This window comes from Podarcis bocagei, assembly GCF_964188305.1.
Source record: "Podarcis bocagei genome assembly, chromosome: 11".
NCBI classification, from domain to species: Eukaryota; Metazoa; Chordata; class Lepidosauria; order Squamata; family Lacertidae; genus Podarcis; species Podarcis bocagei.
The window spans coordinates 48,121,560-48,135,569 of NC_138136.1; the positions used below are offsets into that span (position 1 = coordinate 48,121,560).

The 14,010-nt window shown below is 40.7% G+C and overlaps 1 long non-coding RNA gene across 3 annotated transcripts; it reads left to right on the forward strand.

Annotated features, from left to right (window-relative positions):
* Window positions 1–1,370: 1,370 nt before the first annotated feature.
* Window positions 1,371–10,765, forward strand: LOC308597393. Of its 3 annotated transcripts, none has more exons than XR_014012926.1 (3): window positions 1,371–2,059; window positions 5,356–5,579; window positions 9,337–10,765. It is a non-coding gene; the product is annotated as an uncharacterized lncRNA (long non-coding RNA). The 3 variants fall into 3 exon arrangements; XR_014012927.1 differs by lacking the exon at window positions 1,371–2,059 and adding an exon at window positions 2,295–3,002; XR_014012928.1 differs by lacking the exon at window positions 1,371–2,059 and adding an exon at window positions 2,296–2,940.
* Window positions 10,766–14,010: the final 3,245 nt, after the last annotated feature.

Here is a 14,010-nt window from a genome sequence, read left to right on the forward strand (position 1 = left end):
ATGCATAGTGTGGAGAAAGTGAATTTTTTCTCACTTTCTCATAATACTTGGGGCCATCCTATGAAGCTGAATGTTGGAAGTTTTGGACAGAAAAACATTTGTATTTTCTTACCTTTTCTTGCTTCCTCCTTACCTTGTCATAAATTTGTGATTCTTTATTCTTCCACATAAATGATGCACTGTAAATCTATGTTTTAAGTAATAATACCTAAAATAGAATGTTTAAAAGTTTTAACATGCGATAACAATGCTTATAACCTACTCTCAATTTCCCTTTAACAATGAAAAACCAGTCACCAATTGCTAATAATGATGAGATTTTAGTCATTCTCAGAGTAGATGTACTGAAATAAATCGAGTCCAGTAACTTGTCCATTCATTTCAGTGAGTCTATTCTGCATCTAGTACCTTTAAATTTATTATCTGAGAAAAATTCTAGATTGCAAAATATCATAAAAAATAAGCAGCATTCAAATATACAATAAAACAACATACAAACATTAAAATCCTGAATTGATTTAAGTCTGAAATTCTATATACACTTGCTTGATAGTAAGCTCCATTGAATTTAATGGTTCTTAATGGGTCTTACTTCTGAGTAGACATGCATAGCACCACATTATTAAAGTTTTCAGCCATTCTGGAAGCACATAAGCAAAAGACCCATCATTAGGTAAACCCATCAGATCCAGCTAAACATCTCCTCAGAGTACTTTTAAAAAAAATCCAAAATATTTAAATCCTATAGAATTTAGCAAGGATTAAGAGAACAACTGCCCCATAGGACTTCAGAGAACTAATTTCACGTGATTAATCTTTTTTTAAAAAAACCACCACAACTATGTGTTTTACTCAGTTTATATTAGGTGTGTTTAGAAATTACTCTCTCCTCACCTGCTCATTGCCATCAATTACTCAGAAGGTAATCCTTGTCTCTCATATGGGCTGAATATCTAATGCTTGCTCATTAAATACACTTCAAAACCACCTTTTAATTACAAATACGCAAAGCAGTGAACAACATTTAAGCAAATGTCTCTCTTGATAGTTCCCTTTTTTATCTCATTATCATGAAGAAAATCTGGAAATTACCCTTGCTTGAATTGTAGGGGGGGGATAGTGATACTGATGTCAAATGGCGCTCCCAACAGACTTTACAATATACTATATCCTCAAAATAATTAAGAGGGACTCATAAAGTCTCCTAAGATATAGCTATGAAGCCCTGTAAGATTTCCAGAGTGGCCCTTTGACTTGAAGAAATCCTTCGCCTTTCTATTCCCCTCAGACAACGGACTAGGCCACTAAACTCCTTTTAGGAAAGAGTCCATATTTGCCCTCAAATATTTACCTCAGGTTTGACCATTTTATTTCATAGATGTATACTTTAACATTTTTACAATGATATTATGGATTCATTTATAACGTTTTTAAAAAAAGAAATATGCAAATTAATGGATAACAATAAGTCATCTTCCTTTTTTATCTGGGTAATGGTACGGTCCAGTGAAGTTTCTCTCAGGAGTATGAAGAGAAATGATTCTGTTTCTTCTGCTGTGCCAAAGCATACAGAACCCAAGAATCAGACAGCTAGATCACACTTAATATGAGATTTTAAAGAAATTATTGGCTTTTAAAGATTCTCATAATCTTTTAAACATTAATTTGTGTATTCAGAAATATATGTCACTCCATGATGCGATTTTTTAAAAAACAGAACTGCTATTTTTAAAAGAATAAACCCAAAAAACCATAACAACATAAAGAATGTGATTTGTAATTTAAACACATACACATCCTTTTTCATGTAATATATGCAGTTCTAGACATTAATGTTCATTAATGCTTTATGCACTCTAGTGTTTTGAAAAACATTTTTCATGCTTTTTGTCTAATATCACCACTGGGACACATTTTCCTTAGGCAGACAGTGCTTTATATCTCCCATTAACTAAGTTTCAGTTCTTTAAAAAGTAAATTAAGAAAATAGGATGAAAAGTCTAGTACCCAGTAATTCATATCAGACGTGCAACCTGATCCCATGCTTGTTTACTCAAAAGTAAGTGCCACTAAGAAATGGAGTCTAATCTCAAGTCAGGCTCAACTCATTAGCCACAATTGGCAACAGTCAGTCCCACTGAACATTATGGAACTTTTTATCTGGGAAAGACAGAGGACTGAGCTGTTAGGCTATATTCCATGAATTGTGTACCTGTAACTTCAAATCACTGAAGGGGAAACTGCAGATATTTGTGTAAAACTGACTTCAGTTGAATTATAATAAACAATAAATGAGAGGTGTTTGGTAATTCCTTTTACTTTAGCAGAACACATTGCATATGAACAGCCACAGCTAATGGGGTGGGGAAAACTCAAATCTTATGACATCCCTTTGGATATTATAAATAACTACAAATATTTAGGGGGGTATTAACATGTATTAGAGATGGAATAATTCATTTTCATCTAACTTTCCTCAGAGTTTTTTATTTATTTATCCACCATTTTATTTATTAGATTTTCACATCTCACTTTTCCTGCTAGGATCTCAAGACAGTGTTGAGGGTCGCGCCCCCCCCCCCAATTATCCTAATAATAACCCTGTGAGGTAGGTTAGGCGGAGAAATAGTGAATGGCCAAGGACACCTAGTGAGATTCATGGCTGAGGGGGGATTTGAATGGGGGTCTCCTGAGCCCTAGTCTGACACTCTAACCACTATACTATCCTGACTCTTTTAGGATAGTCTTTTAAAAATTGAATGTGAATCTTAAAAAAAAATACTGAAGTTTTTTGGCCAGCATATACAAGCCCAGCATTGGTGTTCAGCATACGGGAGCAGTTGCTACCATCCACACACTCCAGCAGGGGATAGCTGAGCTGATGCTTTGCCTGGATGTCTGTCACCATCCCCAGCCATCACTTGGCAGCGATTCCACCAGGTGTGCTTACCTGCCAGGGTATCACTGTAATGGCCTGGGAGCTAAAGGGATACTTAGCTCAGGTGGGTGCCTGGCAGCTGCCACATTTAATCTCTAACAGTGCTGTGCAAGATAAAATGTGTCAGCTACAAGCTGCTAATCAGTGGTCACTTGTCTCCTAGCTCTGTACATCACTGCCAACAGGTAAGCCTACCTGACTGTTTACTTGTTTGGGAGAGGGGAAGTCTGGCAGTACCACCAATAGAAACTCATCCAGGGTTCCTAAAACCTGGAGCAGGGCCTAAACACCTGTCATCAAAGGTTACTAGTATGGCTTAATTATACTTTGCATTTATACTCTTTCCAATGTCCAAATGTTTGACAAACCCCTCCAACAAGGTCTCATCATTCAAGCTGCAATCTGAACCATGTCTACTCAGAAGTAAGTCCAATTGAATTCAGTAGGGCTTATTCATGGGTAAGTGGACTTTGAATTGCAGTCTAAATTGCCAACAGTCCATATATAGGTGATACAATCTAATGAAAACGTTCTATGTGGCCGCAGTCTCACTTCTAACTGAAGCAATAACCACAGTGATGAATGGGGAGCATGAAGGGTAGAGAAAGTAGAGTTTTGTGAAAGGGGGTTGAAATGGAAGAGGGAGCACATCATTTGTTGTTTTGTGAAGTATCTAACCTGCCATTACAATATGAAAAATAATCAGTGCTAGTAGCAGTTGTATGGAATGTTAAATCCTTAACTGTCCTGATAAAGGAGATCCACAGGTGCAAATGAGCAGTGAGAGCAAGTGACAGACAAACTGGCTTAAAAAAGAAAACCCCACATATGCTTTTATACCATTCTATAATGTTTAATGGGGACGCAGGTGGCGCTGCAGGTTAAACCACAGAGCCTAGGGCTTGCCGATCAGAAGGTCGGCGGTTCGAATTCCCGTGACGTGGTGAGCTCCCGTTGCTCAGTCCCTGCTCCTACCAACCTAGCAGTTCAAAAGCACATCAAAGTGCAAGTAGATAAATAGGTACCGCTCTGGCGGGAAGGTAAATGACGTTTCCGTGCGCTGCTCTGGTTCGCCAGAAGCGGCTTAGTCATGCTGGCCACATAACCCGGAAGCTGTACGCCGGCTCCCTTGGCCAATAAAGCGAGATGAGTGCCGTAACCCCAGAGTCGGTCACGACTGGACCTAATGGTCAGGGGTCCCTTTACCTCTTATAATGTTTCATAGGTCTTCTGCTTTGGCTGAATCACCACAGCTTGGCAACAAAATCTGGGGATTTTTTGAGGGGGGGGGTTGGTACTGATTGTTTTTCTTCAACCATTTGATTTACCATGTGATATGTGCATAATATGAAAACTGACAGGTACAGCTTTTTGAAAGCTGAGGCAGTGGGTTTGACAGACAGTGCCAGTGAGCAGCTTCAGAGCATAACAGCTCCCAGCTATAATGTTAAACAGATAAAGATGCTATCAGCACTCATGATTCTGTTCTACCTGAAGATACATAACATACTGAACTGTAAAAAAGTTTTGCTCACCTGAAGGATCCCAGAGCACATTGCGTACCATTGTGATGGTGCCTCCTGCAGGATCTCCTATTTCCTGCGCAACTCAGGGAAAGGGGTATTGGCAAGGGAGTATTAGAAGTGGTAGGGCACCCTACGTCCTGTGCCGTCCAAGGGGAAAAGTGTTCCTAGCAAACAGTGTACCCCTATGCTCAGTTTACTCTTCCACTTTAAACAAGTCATTGCTGCCAGACAAAAGGGGAGAGTGTATATACCAGGCTACCCCTTATGAATCAGCCTAAACTCTCCCCTGGGGTCTCCCTGAAGCCTCTCAAGGCAACACAAGGTATGGTTTCCAGGCATGAGAGTGCTTACAGCAAGCTGAGACTACATAGGTTTATGAAACAAGATAAAAATTTATTAGAATCATAGAGTTGGAAGGAAACCTGAGGATCATTTAGTCCAACATCTGCAATGCAGGAATATGCAGCTGTCCCATATGAGGATCGAACCTGCAACTTTGGCGTTGTCACCACCATGCTCTAACCAACTGAGCTATCTAGGCTGATGATGGGAAATAGTTTTAAGATGGAAAATGGTTTTATAAGTTACAGAAGTTATAGAAAAGCAATATATTCCCATTTGGATCAAAATAACAAACTAAAGTAGATTAAAACACCTTCCATGGGTGAATTGTTTCATACTCTATTCTTAAAACAACTCTCTAAGTACGGTAGGTCAGTTATCCCCATATTGCAGATGCAGGGCAGAGGCTGAGAGGTTGTGGTTTGCCTAATGTAGCCTAGTGAGTTTAAGGCCAAGGTGAAATTTGAAGCAGGGGACCTAAGTTCATTGTTCATATTCTTAGCTGCAATGGTTCACCAACTCAATGCTATATTTATACCTTCTGATTAGGGAAATCCCCGTTCTATGATGGGAAACATTGATTGCAAATATATCAGCACTTCTGCTGGCTTTGTAGTGACATCCACCTTCTAGAGAGAAGATTTGCATTCATCAAATAATCTTGATAACTACCACAAGAACCAACTTGGATGAAGTGGATAAATGTTGGGCAAGAGTGGGTGAGACCCGCATTCAAGTCCCTGCTTAGTCACAAAGCCACCGCATAGCCTTGGGTAAGTCATGACCTCTTTCCCTAACCTACCACACAAAATTGTTGTGGAGATAAAATGAGGCAGAAATGTCAAATAAATAAAGCAAAACCAATGGTGTAGAAAGACAAGCTGTGGCATTTTCAGAGTACTACAACCTTTGCAAGTTGTCATAGGACAGGACTAGTCCTCACTGCGAGAGGTGAGGTTACAGGGAAACAGGTAGAGGGTCTTCTTGGTAGTGGCGCCCCCCTGTGGAATGCCCATCAGATGTCAAGGAAATAAACAACTATCTGACTTTTGGAAGACATCTGAAAGCAGCCCTGTTTAGGGAAGTTTTTAATGTTGACCTTTTAGTGTGTTTTTAAGATCCTGTTGGAAGCCGCCCAGAGTGGCTGGGGAAACCCAGCCAGATGGGCGGGGTATAAATAATAAAATTATTATTATTATTCCTGCTCCACACCAAAAAGTGATTTGAAAATGTTCAAAGGAATTTAAGATAGCTATAGACATCAATGGAGAAATCAATGACTTTAATGTAGTACCTGCCCTAAAAAAACATAAAAATGGAGGAAGAAACCCAAGTCAATGAGGACTGAGAATGCTCACTAGACCCTAAATACAGACTTCGGTGTCAGTTGGGGGGGACGAGACAGGAAACTGGAAGGAAGAATGGAATGGAGTCGCTGAAACCATGAACAGAAGCTCTCCATGCTGCATAATTTTGTTGCTGGGTTCTGCTTGCAGAAGCCCTATATGTGGCGAAGCATTCTAGAACACATTCTAGAACAGGGATAGCCAACATTTTGTCTTCCTGATGTTGTTGGACTACAACTCTTTTCATCCCTGACCCATTGGCTATGCTGGCTGGGGCTGATGGGAGTTGTAATAGAACAACATCTAGAGCAGTGTTTCCCAAACTTTTTTGGGCAACGGCACACCTGTTTACTGAAAAAAAATATCGCGGCACACCACCATTAAAGCCCCGCCCCGTAACGTCAGCGCGCAGCGTCACGCCGGGAGGGACGCACGAAAGTGAAAGTTTTTTCCCTCCCCCCTCAGTCCCTCGCTCGGAATTCAGCTCGTTTGGGGCATCGCTCCGGCTGCTCCCTCTCCCGCCGCGCAGGAGCGATGCCTCTCTCTGGCTCTCCCTCCGCGCAGGCTGAGGGAGGGAGGGAGGTGCGCGTGTGACCCGTCTCTGCTGGGAGACCAAACCCAGCGAGGCAGAGTCGTGCGGAGGCGCCCAGGCAGCGCTGCCGGCTGCGAGGAGGAGCGCCAGGCAGCAGCAGGAGGCGCGGCCTCTCCTCGCCGCCGCCGCCGCGCCGCCCCGCCTCTCGCCGCCCGACTCGCCCGCCTCCCTCCAGGCATCTCGCGGCACACGAGGCAACGTCTCACGGCACACTCGTGTGCCGCGGAACACCGGTTGGGAAACACTGATCTAGAGAGCATTACATTGCTATCCTGTTCTAGAGTGCCAGTGAAGCCACAAAGGTTTAGGTAATTGCTCATCCTCAAAATGGACTCTTGATCACTATAATGTGTCCAGTGTTTTCTCAATATAAGACATTATAGGATATGGGTGGGGAATTTACAGCTCAACAGATATTGCTGGACTACAACTCCCATCATGCCTGAACATGCTGGCTGGAGCTGATGGTAACTGAAGTCAGTGACAGGTCCCCCTTCCCCGGTCATAGAGGAAGTTCAGGACTGGTGAATAAGATGTCTTTCTGACATTGCTGATTTTCACACTAAGAACCTCCTGAGAAGATCCCGAGGAATCCCAGGGTTCTTAGGAACAGTTTGAAAACCACCAATTTAAGACACTGGAGAATACAATTACTGTATCAGTGATTTTTTCACTATTCACTCAGATTGTTTATGCTCTTCCTTCCATAGCATGTTATCAAAGAGTGTGTCATCAAAAGCATATAATCTGAATGTGTATGTTGCTGAATATCATACATACAGAAAGCCATGGATTCCCAGTATATTAATTATAAATGCTAGGAAGCTATACCTATTTGTCACTAGATCCACTGAATTATAGCAAAACTCATTAACTCAATGTCTAATGAAATCAGTATGGGTTCTCCTTGCAGCCATATTCCAAGATAGTATCTGATAATCTGTGAGGTTGGCAACATACTTCTGAATAAAAGTTTTAATACTGAGAGAGGCAAAAAGGTGACAAGAATTTGAGCTTTTACACAATTTAAATATTATTCTGTATTCCTCATTAATTCCAATGAGGTTTAAATAATGGTTCAATGGTACATTTAAGTACTCTACTGGTCTGGCAGTACATCTTTATAATTACATATTGTGATTAATAGCTGTTTCTATTATACATCATATTATTTTAAGGAATAGCCATGTCTGTTGAAAGTAGACAAAATGTTGACAAAAGTACGTACTTTAAATAGTAATAGCCCTTTAGTGACTTCCTTCAGCAGTAATTTTTATTTGTTCAGAAAGTGTGGTGTATAAATAAGGCATATAAGAAATTGAGGACTACTTTAAAAGCCTTGTAAAAGTGCTCACGTTACAGCAACAATTATTATTCCCCCAGAAACACTAGTTTACGGCATATGGAAAAGTGTTTCTTCTTCGACAAATAAGTTTTTATTAATTTTCCAATATTCCCCCCAATGATAGCCAAATTATAACAATATCAATTAATTTGGAAAATTGTTTCTTAACCAGGTATCTAGGTGTTTTATAGTTAACAAGACAAACAGGTATCTAGGCATCATTACTGTCTGGGAGGTACGGGTAGCAGTTGTGGGTAGGAGTGCATTCTACCTTCTCAGGCTTGTATATTAGCCATAGCTGTCAACGTTTCGCTTTTTTTAAGGGAAATTCCCTTATTTGTAATAGGATTCCTCGCAAGAAAAGGGAAAAGTTGACAGCTATGACAGCTGTGGCCCTATCTGGAGCAGCATGGCTTAGCTTTGGTTGCTTCAGTGCTGGGGGTTGGGGGTGGTGGCAGTCTCTCAATGATGATTCAGAAACTTAATGCAAAACACAGCCACCTGGCTTGAGTCAGGGTTTGAGTCAACAGGAAGCAGGAACTCAGGTTGGAGCGCTGTTCTAGGACTGCCTCCATCCGGGAGGGGGGGGTTTCCATGCCTCGTGCTTGCCCATAGTGGGGCTTTATTTCCAGCTGCCTGGGCTCTTGTCATTAACTTTTAATTCTTAAATAGTTTGCACCCTGCATCCGTGTGATCCTGCTGGCAATCTAAGATCTGTGTCTGAAGTCCTATTTCTGTGCCAGCCAGTGAAATTGGTTAGGAATGCAAATGGTCTTCTCATTCAGGCACTGCCCAGATGTAGATGCCTTAGCTTTAATAAGCCTGCCTTCAGAACCTGTCCTAAACAATGTGTGTTCTAGAACCATGTGAAGGCATTCTGACAGCCTGTTCTAATGCTGATTCATTACCTAGCACCATGCGACGAGAAGCTGAAAATTACCCAAGCATATAACATTGCCAAAATCATAGTTCAAATAATTTAACTTACATGTGTAGCTGTAACTGTATGAGAAATGTAATCCTTCCTTTAATGAAATATTATTTTTGCTAGCATATTCACACATTTTATGCTGGCCTCGGGAGAAAGGATAATCAATATTATAAGTGTTACATTTTCTGTTCTAAAATTTGAAAAGACAAACAGCAGCACACACTAAAAAACAATGACAGTGTCACCGTAAATATTTCACTTGAATGATATTGACTAGGACAAGCCTTTAAAAATGTTATTTATTGATTTTTTGCAGATAACATAGTTATATGAACACAGCCTCAGTTCAGCACTCATGGAGGGTTGACAAATGCAACAGATACATCATGTGAGGCTGGAGCCTTGTTCAGTTGTTAGTAGAGGTGATGTGCGCATTTCAAGCAGGAGTGATCACCAAAAACTGCTACAAGCAGGATTGGTGCAAGGACAGCCCTGCTCACAGCCTGTTTCAAGCAGGGTTGTGCTTGCTTTAGTCCAGCAAGCCACTATCCCTCTGCCAACAACTTAGATATGAGACAGCAGAAGATGTCACTGGAGAATGCTCACGAACTCTTACTTCCTTTCTTTTTCCACAGTGAGCTTGGATGAGCAGCATTAGATTCCTCAGATTCATTTCTCACTATAGGGCAAGCCTTGCCATCACACATGGACATGAATACACCGCAGACATGTGTTTTGCCACGCTGGTGGTGCATGTTGCTGCCCCTACCCAATTTGAATTAAGCAGCAACATAAAAAGTTTACCCACATTTTAATTTGTAAGGAAAAGATGAATGTTTTCAACTTCAGTGTTCTATCCTATTTTGCTTTTAGGTTATATATGTTTGTAAACATACATATTTGATGATAGAATTGCCTTCAAAAATACATAAATTGGGTACCCCTGGTCTAGATTTGATTTCTTTTATTAACTTGCCAGGTAGCTTTATTCTCTTCAGTTTAGGAACTTCATACCTGCAGCAAAAGCTAAAAGCCCAGTATATAAACAGGAAAAGAATGCTGTAATCTGTGTCCAAAGCTAGCATTGTTTGTACATGAAATCAATTCTCTAGAGAGACATTGATAGATCAGTATGTCACAGCTTTGTGTAAACAAAGTCATGTGAATTTGAATGCTTAATAGAGACCAGAAGAGAATACTATATCTGATAATATGAACAAAGCAAAGTTCTTTTTGGCTGTGCAAATAATGCATGACATTTGTGGAGTTAATAGTCTCAAGAGTCAGCAAGTAGAAAAGGACGTTGAATTAAAAGTGTACATAAGGGCACTGAATTAAGCTAGAATCCACACGATAACTTGTCTGACATACAATGTAGAGCATACATTCTATATTACAAGTCTGCACTAATCTATAAATGGGTTATTTGGTTATTGGGGTGCTGAGAAACTATTGTTGTTACAGTTCTATTATCAGCTCCTGCAGACTTTGATTTCTTCATTCTATTGCTCTTGGTAGCATAGTAGCTCATTATTACCATCCCCCCACCCTGAAGACTTATGGCACCAATTAGATTCTAAAAACTCAGTGATGGACAATATCATTCCAGAAGAAACAAGAAACATTTCTTGCCTTGTTGTTATACTGAGCATTGGTTTTAATCTCACACTTCTTTTGGAGGCATTCATACCTCACCTCCATTTTTTAAAATGTATTTTTTATTAAAGATTTCTTGGTTTACAAAAGCATGTGCAATGTCTCTTTTTTTCAAGTTACATTTTCTACAGGTCAGATTCATTTGTTGAGACATTAGTGTTACATTAGGAAGAAAAAGGGGGGAAGAGGTGGAGGGGCCATGGTGGGTTGGGTGGCGATGTTTCTATTTTACTTAATGTATGTGTGGGGTTTTGTGTCAGCGTCGCTTGTGCAGGTATAAGGTGCTCTGCAGCAGGGGGTTAGATCATGGATTGACAAGCTAAGGCCCAGGAGCCGTAGCCGGCCCAATTGCCTTGTGCATCTGGCCCACAGATGGTCAGGAAACTGCTGCGTGGATCGGCGTGGGGATTCTGATCATTCGGGATGCGCCATTACCCCCCCTCACACACACACCATGGCGGCGCCTCCTCCCTCCCTCCTGGCTTCTCCCTGCCCTGCCTTGAGGAGGAAGGGGGCTGGGCTTTGTTGAACCGCAGTTGGTTAAGCACCATTTTAAGCAGCCCTTTACAGAGACAGCCCTTTCGCACCACTCATCATCTCACCGCCACCAGTCCCTGCCACTCGCAAGGCACAGGTAAGCAGTCATCGGGGCTCGTCTGGTGCTGTGAAGAAGGGAGGAGAGAGTCGGTTGGGGGGGATTTCCCCCCGAAATTTATTCCAGCCCCCCACAAGGTCTGAGGGACAGTGGACCGGCCCCCTGCAGAAAAAGTTTGCTGACCCCTGGGTTAGAAAAGTAGATTATCAGCAATATACATCATTCTTCAAGTACTACATGTGTGTGCTCACATGATGCAATAGTGGTAGCTACAAGAGAGATAGAGATTATTTACAAATCGCAATTGGATACAGTTCAGTATCTAGACAATATAATAGGGGATATGACAAACTGTAATTATTATTTCAAAATCTGATTACCTTTATCCAGTTATTAATGAGCTGAAATCTATATCTGAATCCCTTTACCCGGAGCCAACTAGGACTCTATATACATGGAAGCTGGCTTCCATGTGCCTTTTCCCATCTGGATAGGAAACTGCATGCACAAATGTGTCCTGTGTGCATGATTCCCCTGCCACAGTTCAAAAATTGGGGTTGCATAGTAGGAGAAGCCACCTTCTGTGAAAGGCTCCCTGCCTGTAGCCCTTGCCACTCCACCTTTAGCCTGCTGAAAAGTTGTCAGATTTCTATTCCTGTGATACAGGAGATATTATTTGGTTTTTGTTTTATTTTAATTTTATATACTGTGATCTTTTTATGTGAACTGCCCTGAAACCTCAGGGTTTAGGGTGGTATATAAATTTTAATAATAATAATAATAATAATAATAATAATAATAATAATAATAATAATAATACACATTATCTTACTCAACAGCTTTCTGATCATTAGCACAAGAGAGAGATTTTGAAATGAAGAAACATTGGTTCCCAAGGATATCCATTTGAGCTGGACCATAGGACCAGGCTGCCCAAGATCATGTTTGGTGAATATTAACACTTGCTAATATGTTGCATGGGACTGAGTACCCCAACAAAAATATATATCTCAGTGTGAAAACATGGGAGTTTTGCAGCTGGGTCTCTGGTTTTGCACCTGCAGTTAATTGTGCCCATATTCTTGTGCCTACAACCCATTTTTGGTCTGAGCATCTGTTCCTTTTGTGTTTATTTGCACTTCAGCGATGCAGGCTTAATTTCTCCCATTTTTATTTCATAACATGCTAATGCTTGGTTTGTTTTTCACTTAATGCTTTCTCTGTGGGCATTACAGAATTGTGTTAAGGATGTAATTTACTGTTTTGTATGTACTGGATGCTTCCTGCACATTGCCACAGCTGAGTAGATACAGTTAGGGTGACATATCAACTGTGGAAATAACATGGATCAAAAGTAGCAACTATGGAAATAACATGTTATTTTCACACATGCTCCATCAGCTGTAGCTTTTGACTTCCACTGGCAAAGCACAAATGCCTTCATATCATACATTCCTCTATAATTTAGAAAATTAAATGTTGGCATATTTTATATGAGCTGTCCATTGTTTTCAAGTGGCACAAAGCCTCACCACATTATCCACAGGGATCCTTTCCTAGGAAAACATATTCAGAACCTGATGCCCAATACATTTCTAGAGCTACTTACTTGGGTATAACCACACTAAACTCAACTGGATTTGCTTCTATGAGTAAACATATATAGGATCAGAACTCAAGGTTGCAGTCCTCAGCACATTTAGACAATAAGGCTGGATTCCTGTGCACAGTTACCTAGGGATACTCTTCTTAAGAACACTGTGGCTTACCATCACCATTGCCACCTGCCACTAATCATAGACCGCAGCATGGGCATAGCCAGGATTTTTTGTTAGGGAGCAGGTTTTTTTGGGGGGGGGGCAGAACCTCAGATTTGTATTGATTTATATTGATTCAGAGGCAGCTGCCCCCCTTCCCCACCCTTGGACGCCCATGGACACAGGGTGTTTTACCCTCTTCTTATTAATATTTGGCCCTCCTCCCTCTTCACAGTTTTTCTAAAGGGCTCATTCTACTGCTGCTTTTCCCACCATCACCAGAAGAGAGAGCTTTGCTACCAGCCATTTTACGTTAAGCCTGAAGTGTTTCTCATTCTTTTCCTAGTAACAAACTTTTAAAACAAACTTTTAGAAGACATCTGAAGGCAGCCCTGTTTAGGGAAGCTTTTAATGTTTAATAGGTTATTGTATTTTAGTGTTTTGTTGGAAACCGCCCAGAGTGGGTGGGGTATAAATAAATTATTATTATTATTATTATTATTATTATTATTATTATTATTATTATTACACCAGGTGCTAAGGACTAGCTTCTGCAGTTGCTACTACTGCTCAGACCAGAATGAGCTTCACTTTGCACTTGCTGGTAATAAGCATTCTTAATTGTTTATTATTCATTTATTACTAAATTGTTCTGAATTGTCTTTTATATAGTAACAGGCGTGTGTTTGTGTGTGAGAGACCTTGACTATAATTGGGATCACATTCACACCATAAATTTGGGGCACTTTTATACTACTTGAACAATCATGGCTCACCGCCCCCCCAAAGACTCTTATACCATATGAACGAAAGTGGCTTCCCCTAAATAATCCTGGGAACTGTAGTTTGTTAAGGGCACTGAGAGTTGTTAGGAGGCCCCTCACATAACCAGAAATCCCAGCACACTTAATATACCAAAAAGCAGAATACAAATAATCTGGCTATGACTACTATGATTTTAATGCAAACAGGAATAGCATTG